The following is a 14,840-nucleotide window of genomic DNA, read 5'->3' on the forward strand; positions in this document are numbered from 1 at the left end:
TATTATAGGGACACTGTAAGCATCTAGGCAATTTAATCTCATTGAATTGGTCTATCTGTAGTGTCCTTAGCCCTGCAATGTAAAACATTTAAGTTTCAGAGAAACTGCAATGTTTACATTGCAGAACTAAGACCATTTCTAGTGACTGTCTATTAGACAGCCACTAGAGGTGCTTCCTGTATTCAAACTGAGTATAACTCGATGAAACTGTGTTGGACATTCCCGCGCAATGGATGAGGACGTCCAGTGTCTTCAAAGTCCCAATAGTAATGCATTGATTCATGGAGAAGGTCTATTGCACTCGCTGCTCATGCGCATTAAGTTCCCCCATCTGTGTGACATCAAGGAAGGAGAAGACCAATTCAGCACAGAGGTCCCTCTGTTTTGGAAAGAGGTAAGTGTTTACAAGTGTCTTTACAGTAAAAGGGATATGGACACTAGCGTTTCAAACACAGTATTTTTTATTCCTAATGCTGTCGTGTCCCTTTAACTCTAAAATGTTTGACAGGAGTTAGATATACATGAAGTGATTTCTATGCCTGTTATTTATGGATTACACATAATGGCCATGAAGATATCTTCCCAATCAGTATACTAATCTTAACGATAAAATCATGCTAATAAACCAGTGTTGACCTTTCTGTTTTTGACCTTAACCTTGTTCTATCAGATACTCATCTGTACTAATGCACCCATGGTCTGCTAATACTAGATTTATAAGGAATCTGTTACTATTTTTATTTTTTCACATATATCCGTTTGTTAACCAGGAATTTGTCTTTTGGATATTGAACTCTAACATAAATATAATTTGGAACAGACTAAACTTGTTGCCAGGAATCAATCTAATATTAATTCCTGGTCAGTAAAAGGTAACACTTCTTTCTCACTTATGTTACTGTTTGTTAAGAATCTAAAAACATTCTTCACTCTGAAAAAGTTGAATATAATAAATTTTGATTAAATTACTATATTCGATGAACACTCTTGTTAAGTTTCCTTTTGTAACTGAATTTTATAACAAGACACGGAGGCTCATATTGCATATCCCTTTCTTTACTGTTGACAAATAGCAGCAAAGGAAACAAAACAGAATGAAAAAAGAATGAACATGTGATAACATAGGCCCCTCCCCACTCAGGTCCCAGTATAACAGGCAGCACTTCCCTTCCATTTCCCTCTTTCTTTGCTGCTCTGACACAAAGATAAGTACATGCCATATTTTCTCCTCATATTCTCTTAATATACTGATTTGTTCATTGATAATTTTCTCTTATTTACTTGTATTTATTTATTTAGTCTTTTATTTCTAAAGTTAGTATTTGTCTCTTTGTACACTAGCCTCAGGGCCCAGACCTCCCCTGCTTATGTAGTCTTGTCTCCTGTCTGTTTCTTCTGCTCGGGCGCCTTTCTGCGCACTCTCTCCTTCTTGTTTGGTAGTTTTACCGCGTATCTCGCGGGTGCCGCGAATCCCGCAAGATTCCCGGCGGCCATTTTCTGACATCCTGTCCCTACCTCTTAGTGCAGTGATGGCGAACCTATGGCACGCGTGCCACAGGTGGCACGCCGGGCCCTCTCTGTGGGCACGCGGCCACAGGTCCGCCATCACTGCAGAGTAGGCACCTGCCTGTCCGAAACGGCAGGCGCCTACTCTGCTTCCGGTTCGGGAGGCAGGGGAGGGATCTGTGATGCTGATCCCCTGTCCTCCCGCGCGATGCTGTGTGGAGCATTGCCGAGCGTTACCATGGCAACGCTCCACACAGCATTGCGCGGGAGGACAGGGGATCAGCATCACAGATCCTTCCCCTGCCTCCCGAACCGGAAGCACTGCCTGCCACCACCGGACCACCAGGGATGACGGTACCACCACCGGACCACCAGGGATGGCTGTGTCCCCCCCCCCCACTTCATTAAAGGTAAGAAGTAGGGAGGGGGGGATACTGACACACAGCACCCCTACCCCCCCAGAAGTACCCTTACACCCCCAGCACCACCCCTAGCCCCCACAGCATCCCCCCAGAAGTACCCTTACCCCCCACAGCACCACCCCTAGCCCCCACAGCACCCCCCCAGAAGTACCCTTACCCCCACAGCACCACCCCACCCCCCCCCAGAAGTACCCTTACCCCCCCAGCACCACCCCTACCCCCCAGCACCCCTACCCCCCAGCAATACCCCTACCCCCCCAGCAGTACCCCTACCCCCCCTCAGCAGTACCCCTACCCCCATCAGCAGTACCCCTACCACCCCCAGCAGCACCCTACCCCCCCCAGAAGTACCCTTACCCCCACAGCACCACCCCTATCTCCCCAGCACCACCCCTATCTCCCCAGCACCACCCCTACCCCCCACAGCACCACCCCACCCCCCCAGCAGCACCCTACCCCCCCAGAAGTACCCTTACCCCCCACAGCACCACCCCTACCCCCCACAGCACACCCCCCCCAGCAGCACCCTACCCCCCACAGCACCACCCCTACCCCCCACAGCACCCCCCAGCAGCACCCTACCCCCCACAGCACCACCCCTACCCCCCACAGCACCCCCCAGCAGCACCCTACCCCCCACAGCACCACCCCTATCTCCCCAGCACCACCCCTACCCCCCACAGCACCACCCCACCCCCCCCAGCACCACCCCACCCCCCCAGCAGCACCCTACCCCCCAGAAGTACCCTTACCCCCCCACAGCACCACCCCTACCCCCCACAGCACCACCCCACCCCCCAGCAGTACCCCTACCACCCCAGCAGTACCCCTACACCCCCCCACACAGTACCCCTACCCACACACAGTACCCCTATACCCCCCCAGCAGTACCCCTACCCCCCCACGCAGTACCCCTACCCCCCACAGCAGTACCCATACCCCGCCAGCAGTATCCCTACCCCCCAGCAGTACCCCTACCCCCACACAGCACAGCACCCCTCTCACACACACATACAGCACCCCTACCCCACGCAGAGCACCCCCCCTCACACACACATACAGCACTCCTCTCACACACACACACAGCACCCCCCTCACACACACACACAGCACCCCCCAAACACACACACAGCACCCCCCCAACACACACACAGCAACCCCCCAAACACACACACAGCAACCCCCCAAACACACACACAGCAACCCCCCAAACACACACACAGCACCCTACCCCCCCAGAAGTACCCTTACCCCCCGCAGCACCCTACCCCCCCAGAAGTACCCTTACCCCCCACAGCACCACCCCTATCTCCCCAGCACCACCCCTACCCCCCACAGCAGTACCCCTACCACCCCAGCAGTACCCCTACCACCCCAGCAGTACCCCTACACCCCCACACACAGTACCCCTACCCACACACAGTACCCCTATACCCCCCCAGCAGTACCCCTACCCCCCACGCAGTACCCCTACCCCTCAGCAGTACCACTACCCCCCACACGCAGTACCCCTACTTCCCAGCAGTACCACTACCCCCCACACACAGTACCCCTACCCCCCCACAGTACCCCTACCCCCCCACAGCACCCCTACCCCCCCACAGCACCCCTACCCCCCACACACAGTATCCCTACCTCCCACAGCAGTACCCATACCCCGCCAGCAGTATCCCTACCCCCCACACAGTACCCCTACCCCCCAGCAGTACCCCTACCCCCCACACAGCTCAGCACCCCTCTCACACACACATACAGCACCCCTACCCCACGCACAGCACCCGTCTCACACACACACAGCACCCCCCTCACACACACACAGCACCCCCCTCACACACACACAGCACCCCCCTCACACACACACAGCACCCCCCTCACACACACACAGCACCCCCCTCACACACACACACAGCACCCCCCTCACACACACACACACAGCACCCCCCTCACACACACACACACAGCACCCCCCTCACACACAGCACCCCCCCAAACACACACACAGCAACCCCCCAAACACACACACAGCAACCCCCCAAACACACACACAGCAACCCCCCAAACACACACACAGCAACCCCCCAAACACACACACAGCAACCCCCCAAACACACACACAACAACCCCCCAAACACACACACAGCACCCCCCCCACTTACACAGCACCCCTCATACACTTACACAGCACCCCTCATACACTTACACAGCACCCCTCATACACTTACACAGCACCCCTCATACACTTACACAGCACCCCTCATACACTTACACAGCACCCCTCATACACACACACAGCACCCCTCATACACACACACAGCACCCCTCATACACTTACACAGCACCCCTCATACACTTACACAGCACCCCTCATACACTTACACAGCACCCCTCATACACTTACACAGCACCCCTCATACACACAACACACACAGCACCCCTCACATACAACACACACAGCACCCCTCACATACAACACACACACACACACGCACCCCCCCCCCCACACACACACACACGCACCCCCCCCCCACACACACACACACACGCACCCCCCCTCCACACACACGCAATTGCCGTGTTGGCACTTTAAGGAAAAAAAGGTTGGCATGTATTGCGGTTTGGGCACTCGGGCTCAAAAAGGTTCGCCATCACTGTCTTAGTGTGTCACTGGTCTGGGCCCTGGTGAGAGCGTTTTTTCCTTGCTATTTGCTTAGCTGTTTGGGTGACTAACCCATACGTCCTTTATTTTTCCTATTACTCCTGCTAGTTTCCCATCATGCCTAAACCCAGACTATCTGCTGGGTCCGCTCACTCTGGGGAGTCGGATACCCCACTAATCAGAACTGAGGCCCCTGTCACCTCAGATATCTCGCCTTCTATGGCGGATGGAAATACCCACCCCGGTGGGCCACAGTTTCTAGCGCTACAGCGCTCAGTAACAGACGCCATTATGGCAGCTATGGGGTCTATGTCCTCCACCCTCTCCCACACCATTTCACAGGCCCTCTTGCCCCGTCCTTCAGACGAGCAACTCTCGGGCCCCTTGACACCCCAGGGAGAGGTGTCTAAAGAGGGTTTCAAAAAGGCTGCCCGTAAGTCCAAACATTCCTCTGCCTCCAGAAACACCATGACTGGCGTACCTTCGGTCGCCCCAGAAAGCGTGTCCCATCCACGCAAAAGAGCCTTTCCGCGCCAGGCAGAAATGTGCCAGAGCACAGATTGAGAGCGACACCGACTCAGAAATCGGGTCAAATGAGGAGGCTATGAACGAGTCGGATACCGACTCTGATGCGGATTCCGCCGATGGCGCTCTTGACCTCCTTTCCTCTGCTCAGGCAGAGATGCCCGGAGGCGAGACAGGGACCAGGAACCCCGCGGCTGCGGGGCCCTCCCTCGTGGATCCTTCGGGGGTCCCACTCTTCGACCCGGATGACCTTCACCATCCGAGGTCGGCGGAGTGGCTCCCGGCCGACCACGTTGCCACATACCTAGAAAATTGGGTCAGAAAACCCTTAAGCAAGGCGGCCCGCAACAAATTGAGGGCGGAGTGTCCTAGGCCTCTGGTGCCCAACAAGGTGTGTGACACCCCAGTGGTCGACCCCAAAATGACTCAGTTCCTCACTAAAATGGGCTGGAATCCCCGTAAAGGACTGGAGTCCGCTTTGAAGTCCTGCCAGGACAAGCACCTGGACATATTCGGACCTTTGGCCAAATTATTTGACTTGGCGGAAGACGCCAGAGCGGAGAACCGCATGGTCGACCCTGAAGACCTTAGAGGTTGGGTCCAGAGAGCAATTTGTATTGCTGGGAGCGTAAATACCTCCCTATCTATAGAAAGGCGTAAAGCCATATTATTCAAAATTGAGCCCAAACTGGCCAACCTCGCCCTTACGGAAGCGGGCAAAGACGCCCAAGGACTCCTCTTCGGAGATTCCTTCATTAAAGATTTGGGGCGCTTTGTGGGAGCATTCACGGCTCTAGACAAGGCCCAAGCCTCCATGAGGCGAGTATTCCAGGGGCGGGTCTCTACCAGGGCCGGCAGACTCAGGAGCCGTCTGTCCGGCCGCAGCTACCCCCAATCCCGTGGCACGGGAAGAGGCTCCTTTCAACACCATAACCAATACCAAGAGACCTCCCGCCCCATGTTTTTTCCATCCCGCGGACGTCAATGGCGATCCAGAGGCCTTCGGGGTAACCCAAGCTCAAGACGACCATACGGTGAGTTGCCTCATACCACACATTTCTTCTCCGGGTTACATAGGGGGCAGACTCCAACATTTTTTCCCAGCCTGGTCACAAATCACTTCAGATCCCTGGGTACTGACCACTATTCGGGGTTTCAATATAGAACTCACCTGCCACCCCATACACATTCCCCCTCCTCGACCGATCCGCTTTTCCCTCCAGGATCGCGGTCGGATCGACGTAGAACTTTCAACCCTCCGGTGCAAAGGGGCTATCGAACTAGCACCCCCCAACCCTGCGGGCGTAATAAGCAATATCTTCCTAGTGGAAAAGAAAGGCGGCCGATTGAGGCCAGTCATAAATTTGCGCCCCCTCAATGCCGTAGTCAGGTACCGCCATTTCAAGATGGAGGGTATTCACCTGCTAAGGGATCTCCTCCTCCACGGAGACTGGCTAGCAAAACTAGACCTAAAAGACGCGTACCTGACAGTGCCAATAGCGGAGGCCTCTCGGGACCTCCTACGCTTTTACTGGCGGCACGAAAGGCGGTTCACCTGTCTGCCCTTTGGCCTACCCTCAGCCCCGTGGTGTTTCACAAAGCTTCTACGGCCTGTTATGGCCTGGCTACGCAGTCGAGGAGTTCGGCTAATCGTCTACCTAGACGATATTCTCCTCATGGCTCAGGAGCGTTCCACCCTCCTCACACATCTACGGCTAGCCATAAACCTCCTGTCACGCTTAGGTTTCATAATCAACTGGGAGACGTCATGCCTGACCCCCGCCACCCGCTTGGAATTCCTAGGATTCCAAGTGGATTCGGGGGCAGCAACGCTGAGCCTCCCGATATCCAAAATTCGATCCATCCGCAAAGAGTTACGCAGGGCCCTTATCCGGCCCCAGCTCACCTTACGCCAACTGGCACGCCTCATAGGCCTGCTGGCCTCCTCAATCCAGGCCGTGTTCCCAGGCCCACTCCATTACCGAGCGCTACAGCGCCTAAAGATCGCTCACCTAAGAGCCGGGGCATCCTACGCGGATCTGGTATCTCTGGACAACAAGACGAAAGACGAGTTGCGATGGTGGATTCTCAACCTGTCTGCATGGAATGGCAAAGCCATCTTCGGCTCAATGCCAGAATTCACGATCGACTCGGATGCGAGTCTGCACGGTTGGGGAGCCCACTGCGAGGGAATCTCAACTGGGGGCCGGTGGTCGGAGTCCGAATCCCGACTACACATCAATGCCCTGGAACTTCTGGCAGGCTCCTTCGCCATCCGCAGCTTCGCCAAGGACCGTGCCCTATCATGTATTCGGCTCCGCATGGACAATGTTTCGGCGGTGAGATATGTCAACCACCTGGGTGGTACGCAGTCGGCGGTCCTGGCCAGATTGGCAAAAGACTTTTGGGAATTCTGCCTGGAACGGAACCTGATGGTCTACGCGGAGTACCTACCTGGTCTGCACAACGTCCAGGCGGACTGGGGTTCACGTTATCTCTCAGACACCAGCGACTGGAGATTAGCCAGGAAGGTGTTCTCCAATATATCATATCTCTGGGGACCATTTACCATAGACCTTTTCGCCTCCCGGCTCAATGCCCAACTCCCACGCTTCTTCAGCTGGAGGCCGGACCCAATGGCGGAGGCAGTGGATGCCTTCCTACAAGATTGGAAGGGAGGCCTCCTCTATGCCTTCCCCCCGTTTTCCATGATCCCTCGCTCACTCCTGCAGGCCCGCAAACACCGGGCGGAACTAGTCATGGTCACCCCATTCTGGGAAACGCAGTCTTGGTTTCCCCAAATGCTCGAGATGGCGTTGGACTACCCTCGACTCCTGCCGGGACACCACGACCTGCTGCAAGACCCGACGGGACGCTATCATCCCCTCCGGCTAGAGGGCTCTCTCCCACTTCTGGCATGGCGAATCTCCGGGGACCCTGGGAAATCCAAGGAGTTTCGGACGCAACTAGACACTTATTGGCAGCAGCATGGGCTCCCGGCACTAGACGGGCATATGGGTCAGCTTGGCGAGCTTGGGCTGGCTGGTGCATGGCTCGGAACGAGGATCCCGTTTCGGCCCCTGTAACAACGATCCTGCAGTTCCTGACGTCTCTCTTCGAAGCCGGTAAGGCTTACAGGACTATTAACCTTTACCGTTCCGCTATCTCAGCGATTCACCAAGGTTTCGAGGGCCGCCCCGCGGGACAACACCCATTAGTGTGCCGACTCGTCAAGGGTTCTAGATTTTCAAGGCCACCCAGGCCCCGCTACTCCACGACCTGGGATGTTTCCGTTGTATTGGCTTTCCTCTCATCCTGGCCCGCTAACGCAGGACTCTCCCTCAAACAGCTGTCCGCCAAATTGGTTTGCCTGCTCTGTCTCATCTCATGCAAGAGAGTCTCGGATGTCAGTGCACTGGACGTCGATGCCAAGTCATACACCCCGGACGGGGTAACTTTTAACATCAGCAGGCGCACTAAGACTTCCATCAAAGCGGTATCATACCCTAGTTTCCCTGCCTCTCCTTCACTATGCCCAGTGACCTGCCTTCGCGAATATGAATCTCGCACCGAGCCACACCGCTCTACTGTCTCTCCTCAGTTGTTCTTATCTTTCCGTCCTCCTTTTCATCCAGTTTCCAGCACTACCTTGTCACGCTGGGTGAAATGGCTGCTGGCCCAAGCGGGCATTGATACTACAGTATTTGGCACCCATTCAGTACGGGGGGCATCAGCCTCTTCTATGATGTCGGCGGGCGCCCGCCTAGAAGACATTATGAGAACAGCTGATTGGTCTAGGGAGTCTACCTTCCGAGAATTCTACTTTCGGCCGACCCCACACACATTCGCTGTGGTAATGGATCAGCTTTAAACTTGCAATATGAGCCTCCGTGTCTTGTTATAAAATTGCATGATTTTGCTATTACATGACGAAAAGTCATGATTTTATTAAAGACACGGAGGCGAGTATTGTCCCACCCTTTTTTGTTGTTCTTACACGCTGGTAAGTCTATATCTCCCCACCCAAATTACTCATACCACGACACGCCGCATAGTATGGTTTGATAAGGTAAGTGGGGCCGTCCTTAGACTTTGTTGTTTTCAATGATACTGGATATATTAATATTAATTGTTTTGTGGGACTGTACATACGGGGGTCTTTGTTCTCACTGGTGTAACCTTGAAACTAGTTGCAAGTATCTACTTTAACCTGTTGGCTCCTGTCTTTATATCTTCACAGCTTAATCCGGCAAGACATCTAGCAATGGTCCGGTTTATTGGTCTCCTCCCACTGTTCTCCATCGGTCCTATGGATTCTACGGTCACACTTCCCAGTTTTTGATGTTCTACCTTCTTCGGTTTTATGCTATTACCTTGGGACTTTATTATCACACTACTCTAGTTATGGGCATTGTTCTTTGGTCGCATCTGCAGAAAGAGGGAAATGGAAGGGAAGTGCTGCCTGTTATACTGGGACCTGAGTGGGGAGGGGCCTATGTTATCACATGTTCATTCTTTTTTCATTCTGTTTGTTTCCTTTGCTGCTATTTGTCAACAGTAAAGAAAGGGATATGCAATACTCGCCTCCGTGTCTTTAATAAAATCATGACTTTTCGTCATGTAATAGCAAAATCATGCAATTATTTCTCTTATGTGTAATATATGAAGAAGGGTGGCATTACAGGAAGAAAACCAAAGTTATCAGTTACTCGTTATATCACCATGTATCTTTCTCAGATTACACAATCTCTGGTAACAATTACTGATGGTTTATATACGCAGTCTTTGCATGAAATGCATCTAAGACAAACTGATATATATTCTCAAATACTGTTTTGACACATCCTTCTGCCAGTGAAGGTCAATATGATGCTCACATTAGTCTGAAGGAGGTTTATTACCTTCCTTATGCCCCCACTTACTATGTCAAAAGTGGCCATGTCTGCTAAGTAGCGAGCCACCAATGGCTGCTCGCTGTTATAAAATACTAGTGACTGGGTTTATTGCTACCCAGTCACTGTTTAACATTCAGGAAGGACCTGACAGAGGTTCCTCCTCATGCTCCCACCAATGGGAATTGAGCAGGTACTTCATATTAAAAAAATGGGGATGGACAGAACAGGTAGGCTATAATTATATTAACCTGAGATGCCTAATGTCCCTCCAGCAGTGGGAAAAAAATTAATTATATCTTGGACCTAGACTCCACCCACAGGTGGCAGATGAGGGCAATTAAGAATTAAATAGAAGGGGTAGATATGCCATTGTCCACCCCCAACAAAATCCATGTTAGCCCATTGAGTGATCCTCACACACCGAGCTTGAATGGTGGGAAAAGCCCTTATAAGGGTTTTCCCATGCTATGTAACCTGTCAGTCAAATCATTTTAACACCCTTATTCCCCACGGTTTAAATTCAGACTTTGAGTTCTGCCATTTCTTTTAATTATACCGATCTTTGAAAAATATAACACAAGATTTTATATAACAAACTCCACACCACATATTTTAGCGAACAAACGTTTATTTATTCACTTTCTCACATTAAGGTGTTAAAATAGGTGTTTGATGCATGACCTAGATGGCACATTATATAATTATTAATCTCTCTTAATAATAATATTTTATGATTATTATGGAATGGCCTTATGTATTATGTTTTTTGTGTAGAATATTCTAAAGAATTCTGGTTAATATGTACTATCACTTAAGGTCTCCTATTCTCTAAGGTCCCTTTAAATTTAGGACCAACACTCATGTACTACTACACCAAGAGACACATGATAAAAAAAATCCCATTATGGAATGTCCACACTTCTCTACTAATTTTTTTTTTTTTTTTAAATGTCTTATTTCCTACTCCGATATATGGTCCTTTTAATTTAGGACCAGTATTCATATATTTCCACACTAAGCAATACATTATAGAATGTTCACATTATGAAATGTCTACATTTCTTTGTTTAGTATTGCTTAAAAATAATAATAAATCCATTAGAGGGAGAATAAACTATTTATAGTTGTTTCTATCTTTTTCTCAGAAATATGAGTTCTTATTTACCAATATCCTTAGACTTAGACATTTAGACTGAGATAGTGTAATCATCTTTTTAACAAAAGTTATTTAATTTATACTAAATACTGCTAGTTCAGATGTGCATAAAATACGCAAAATTTTGGACTGTATATACTATTGTATTATGAATGTAAACCGCAACTTTCGCGGAGATACCAAGTTCCCACAGTGGAACGCACACGTCATACGGCGTGCGTTCCAGTGACGCCAACCATGCGCCCTATTGACACAGGCTACTCAACCCGGAAATGGAGTGCATGACGTATGCATTGGAACGCATATTGCGTTCCATGTGCACACAGCCAAACCCGGACGTATTCATGAGGCGGTTTAAATGGACTCCACGGAGGCCCCCCCATACTTCACAACGACTGAGGAAGCCCCCACTGTAGGGTGAAACGCGGTTCGAACCCATCAGCCACCAGGCAGAACCTTCATTGAACCAAATAGACTCAATTGAACATTTTCCAATTACTACTCCATTTATTTTTATCTATTTTATTGCACATAGTGCATTTCATTGATTTTACTCCATTCAATAATGTATATTTTGGGGAATTGAGCAGTTCTATTTGCCTTTACCAGGTTACCACGGCAAAGCCCCATTCTCAGGAGAGTGAACTCTTGCCTCAGGAGGTGCAGGCTAGAGTTCACTCCCCACTAGAACCACCAGGGATTACAAGCGATATCCCCCCTCCCTGGGCAAAGGTAAGAAGGGAGGGGGGATTATAAATAATATTTTTTTAATTAAAAACAAAAAACATTTGTTTTACACAGCCCCCCATATACACACTGCCCCCACAGCCCCCCATACACACACTTCTCCCCCATACACAGTGCTTCCACACACACACTTCTCCCCCATACACAGTGTTTCCACACACACGTCTCCCCCCCCACACACACACACACTGCACCCACATACACACAGTGCTCCCCCACACAAAACACTGCACACACTTCCTTAACTGCACTCCCATACACACACTGCCCCCACTACACCATCAGACACACACTGGCCCCATACACAAAGTGCTACCCCTCACACAAACACACACTGCCCCTCCTACACACAATGCTCCCACTGCACCCCTATACACACACTGTCCCACATGCACTGCCTCCCGTACACACACACTGCACCCCTCACACACTGCCTCCCATACCCACCCTGCATCCTTCACACACTCCGTGCCTCCCATACACACACACACACACACTGCCTACTTACACACACACACTACTAAAGGCCCTATCCCTTACTACAGCCCCTATCCTGGCAGACCCCAGGTAAATTGTCAAACTGTTCTTAGGGAGGATATAGTCCCAGTTAGTAAAAGGAAAAAAAAAAGGCCTGCCTTTCCTCTTCAAGTTCTGAGGATGAACTTCATTTTGGTCCCTCTTCCCCTCATTCTCGTTTGAGTAGTCAACATTTTAAAGGGACAGTGTCTCCAAAAGCGAAACGTGTTTTTCCCTCGTTTGAGGTTTCAAAGTAGTTTTTAAACAAAAGGGACAAGACTCGTTTGAGTGCTGTCAGTCCCTCACCACCCACCTCAAGCAGGGATGTCTGATTTGGCACCTAAATCGCATGAATTCCCTAATTTCGAAAACTCCTTTCTATTTGGCCCCTTTTTTATACAAGAGGTAAAAGGACGATATAAGGCTAGGAGATATTTCTCTGATTTAAAGAAGAGCTTTCCAAGCTACAAGAAGCCCTTTCAGATCGAGGGTCATTCCTACAGGGCTACAGGTTCGTCCCGGGAAGTTACTCAGCAAGCCCACTTTCGTCACCATGGGGGAAAGTCAAGACCCCCAGGGAGTAGCAAAGGAGCCCATGCCAGACGTGGCTCATCAGGAAACTGAAGACCCATGCAGTCAAGTAAGTGGTTTACCTCACATCCCTGAAAATTGGTCAGATATAACCTCAGACAAATGGGTGCTTCAGATTTTCAAAAGGGGTTTACAACTCCCTCTCATTCAGTTTCCTTTCCAGAGTCAAGCTCTGGGAAGAGAGGTAAATCTAGTTGTAGATTCCTCTCTTTCCCAGGCATTAGCTCAGGGAAAAATAGAATTGTCAGATTTGTCAATTTCAGGTTGGATCAGTCCCTTGTTCCCTATTCCAAAATCAGACGGTGCGTGGAGACCAGTACTAAATATCAAGGCTTTGAACGCTTTCCTAAAGAGGAAAAGATTCAGGATGGAAGGTTTAACAGACCTCCCAGGTCTAGTGCAGAAACATGTCTTCCCATAAAATTAGACCTCAAAGATGCTTTCCATTCAGTTCCTATCGCTATGAAACACAGGCGCTTCCTCAGATTCCGCTGTAAGGAACAGATATATCACTGGACTGTAATGGTGTTTGGCCTATCCAACGCACCTTACACATTTTCCAGGATAATGAAAGCTATTAGATCCCATATCAGGCAAAGAGGATTTTGTATGCCTTTATTACTTAGACAACATCCTGTTGTTGAATCCAGAGGTAGAGGTAGAGTACCTAATATCGTATATTACAGGATCTGAGGTTTATTATAAATGAATCTTATAAATAATCTTTATAAATTAATCTTTCTGCCCCAGTCAGACAAGACTTTACGAAATTACTTATCACTTCCATAAAACCTTTTCGGCCAGCTAAGGTTAACACAATCAGGGGTTGTATACTGTCCGCTATGTCTGCAGTGGGTATTGATGTCATGGTTTTTAAGGGTCATTCTATCAGAGGGGCTTCAGCTTCAAAAGCAGCAGCGAGAGTCCTTCCTCTTCCTATTATCCTTAAAGCTGCAAGATGGCCTTCCAGTAAGACTTTCGTTAAGTTTTACTGGAGGCCATCTGAAGTTGAACGTTTACAGTTCCTTAGGACCACCACCAGGTGCGTGCTTTTCAACCCACTAGCTTTGCTAGGTGGTTATGCCTCCCGGAGGGACAAAAAAGAGTTTGCAGGAATCGATGACCTGCAAACTTTATTTGTCCTAGTGATAAGCATAACCACCTAGCAAAGCGCCCATCCCTCCCTCCCCAGGTTTATTTGTAGTGCCTGGTGGTGGCAGGGTATTTCTCTGGTTTGGGAATCTTCTAATTAACCCCTTAAGACCGGAGGGCGTACTATTACGTCCTTTTAAAAGCGGCTCTAAACGCCGCCGGACGTAATAGTACGCCCTCCGGTTTTTAGTAACTTACCCGGTCGCTGGCGGTCCCACGCCGGCGATCGCGGTTCGGGGGACTCCCAGGGAGCCCCCCGCGGCACGTCCGCCCTCCAGGAGCCCTCCCGGCCATGTGAGAGTGAGGTCCTTGCGAGGACCTCACAATCACATGGCCGGTATAGCTGCCTGCTGCATTGCCAGCAGGGGGACCAACTGTAATGACAGTTGGTCCCCCTGCTGGCTGAAAATCAAATAAAAATGTTTTAAAACAGTGTAAAAATAAATAAAATATATACTTAGATCATATATATATATTATATATATATGATCTAAGTATATATATACACATATACACACATACACATACACCGTCTAGGTGTATTTTAATATTAATATATATATAATTATATATATATATTAATATCAAATTACACGTAGACTGATACTGATTAAATATATATATAATTATTGTTATATATATATTTATAAATAATATAAATAAAATTAATATGT

Source organism: Pelobates fuscus, chromosome 5 (assembly GCF_036172605.1).
Source record: "Pelobates fuscus isolate aPelFus1 chromosome 5, aPelFus1.pri, whole genome shotgun sequence".
NCBI classification, from domain to species: domain Eukaryota; kingdom Metazoa; phylum Chordata; class Amphibia; order Anura; family Pelobatidae; genus Pelobates; species Pelobates fuscus.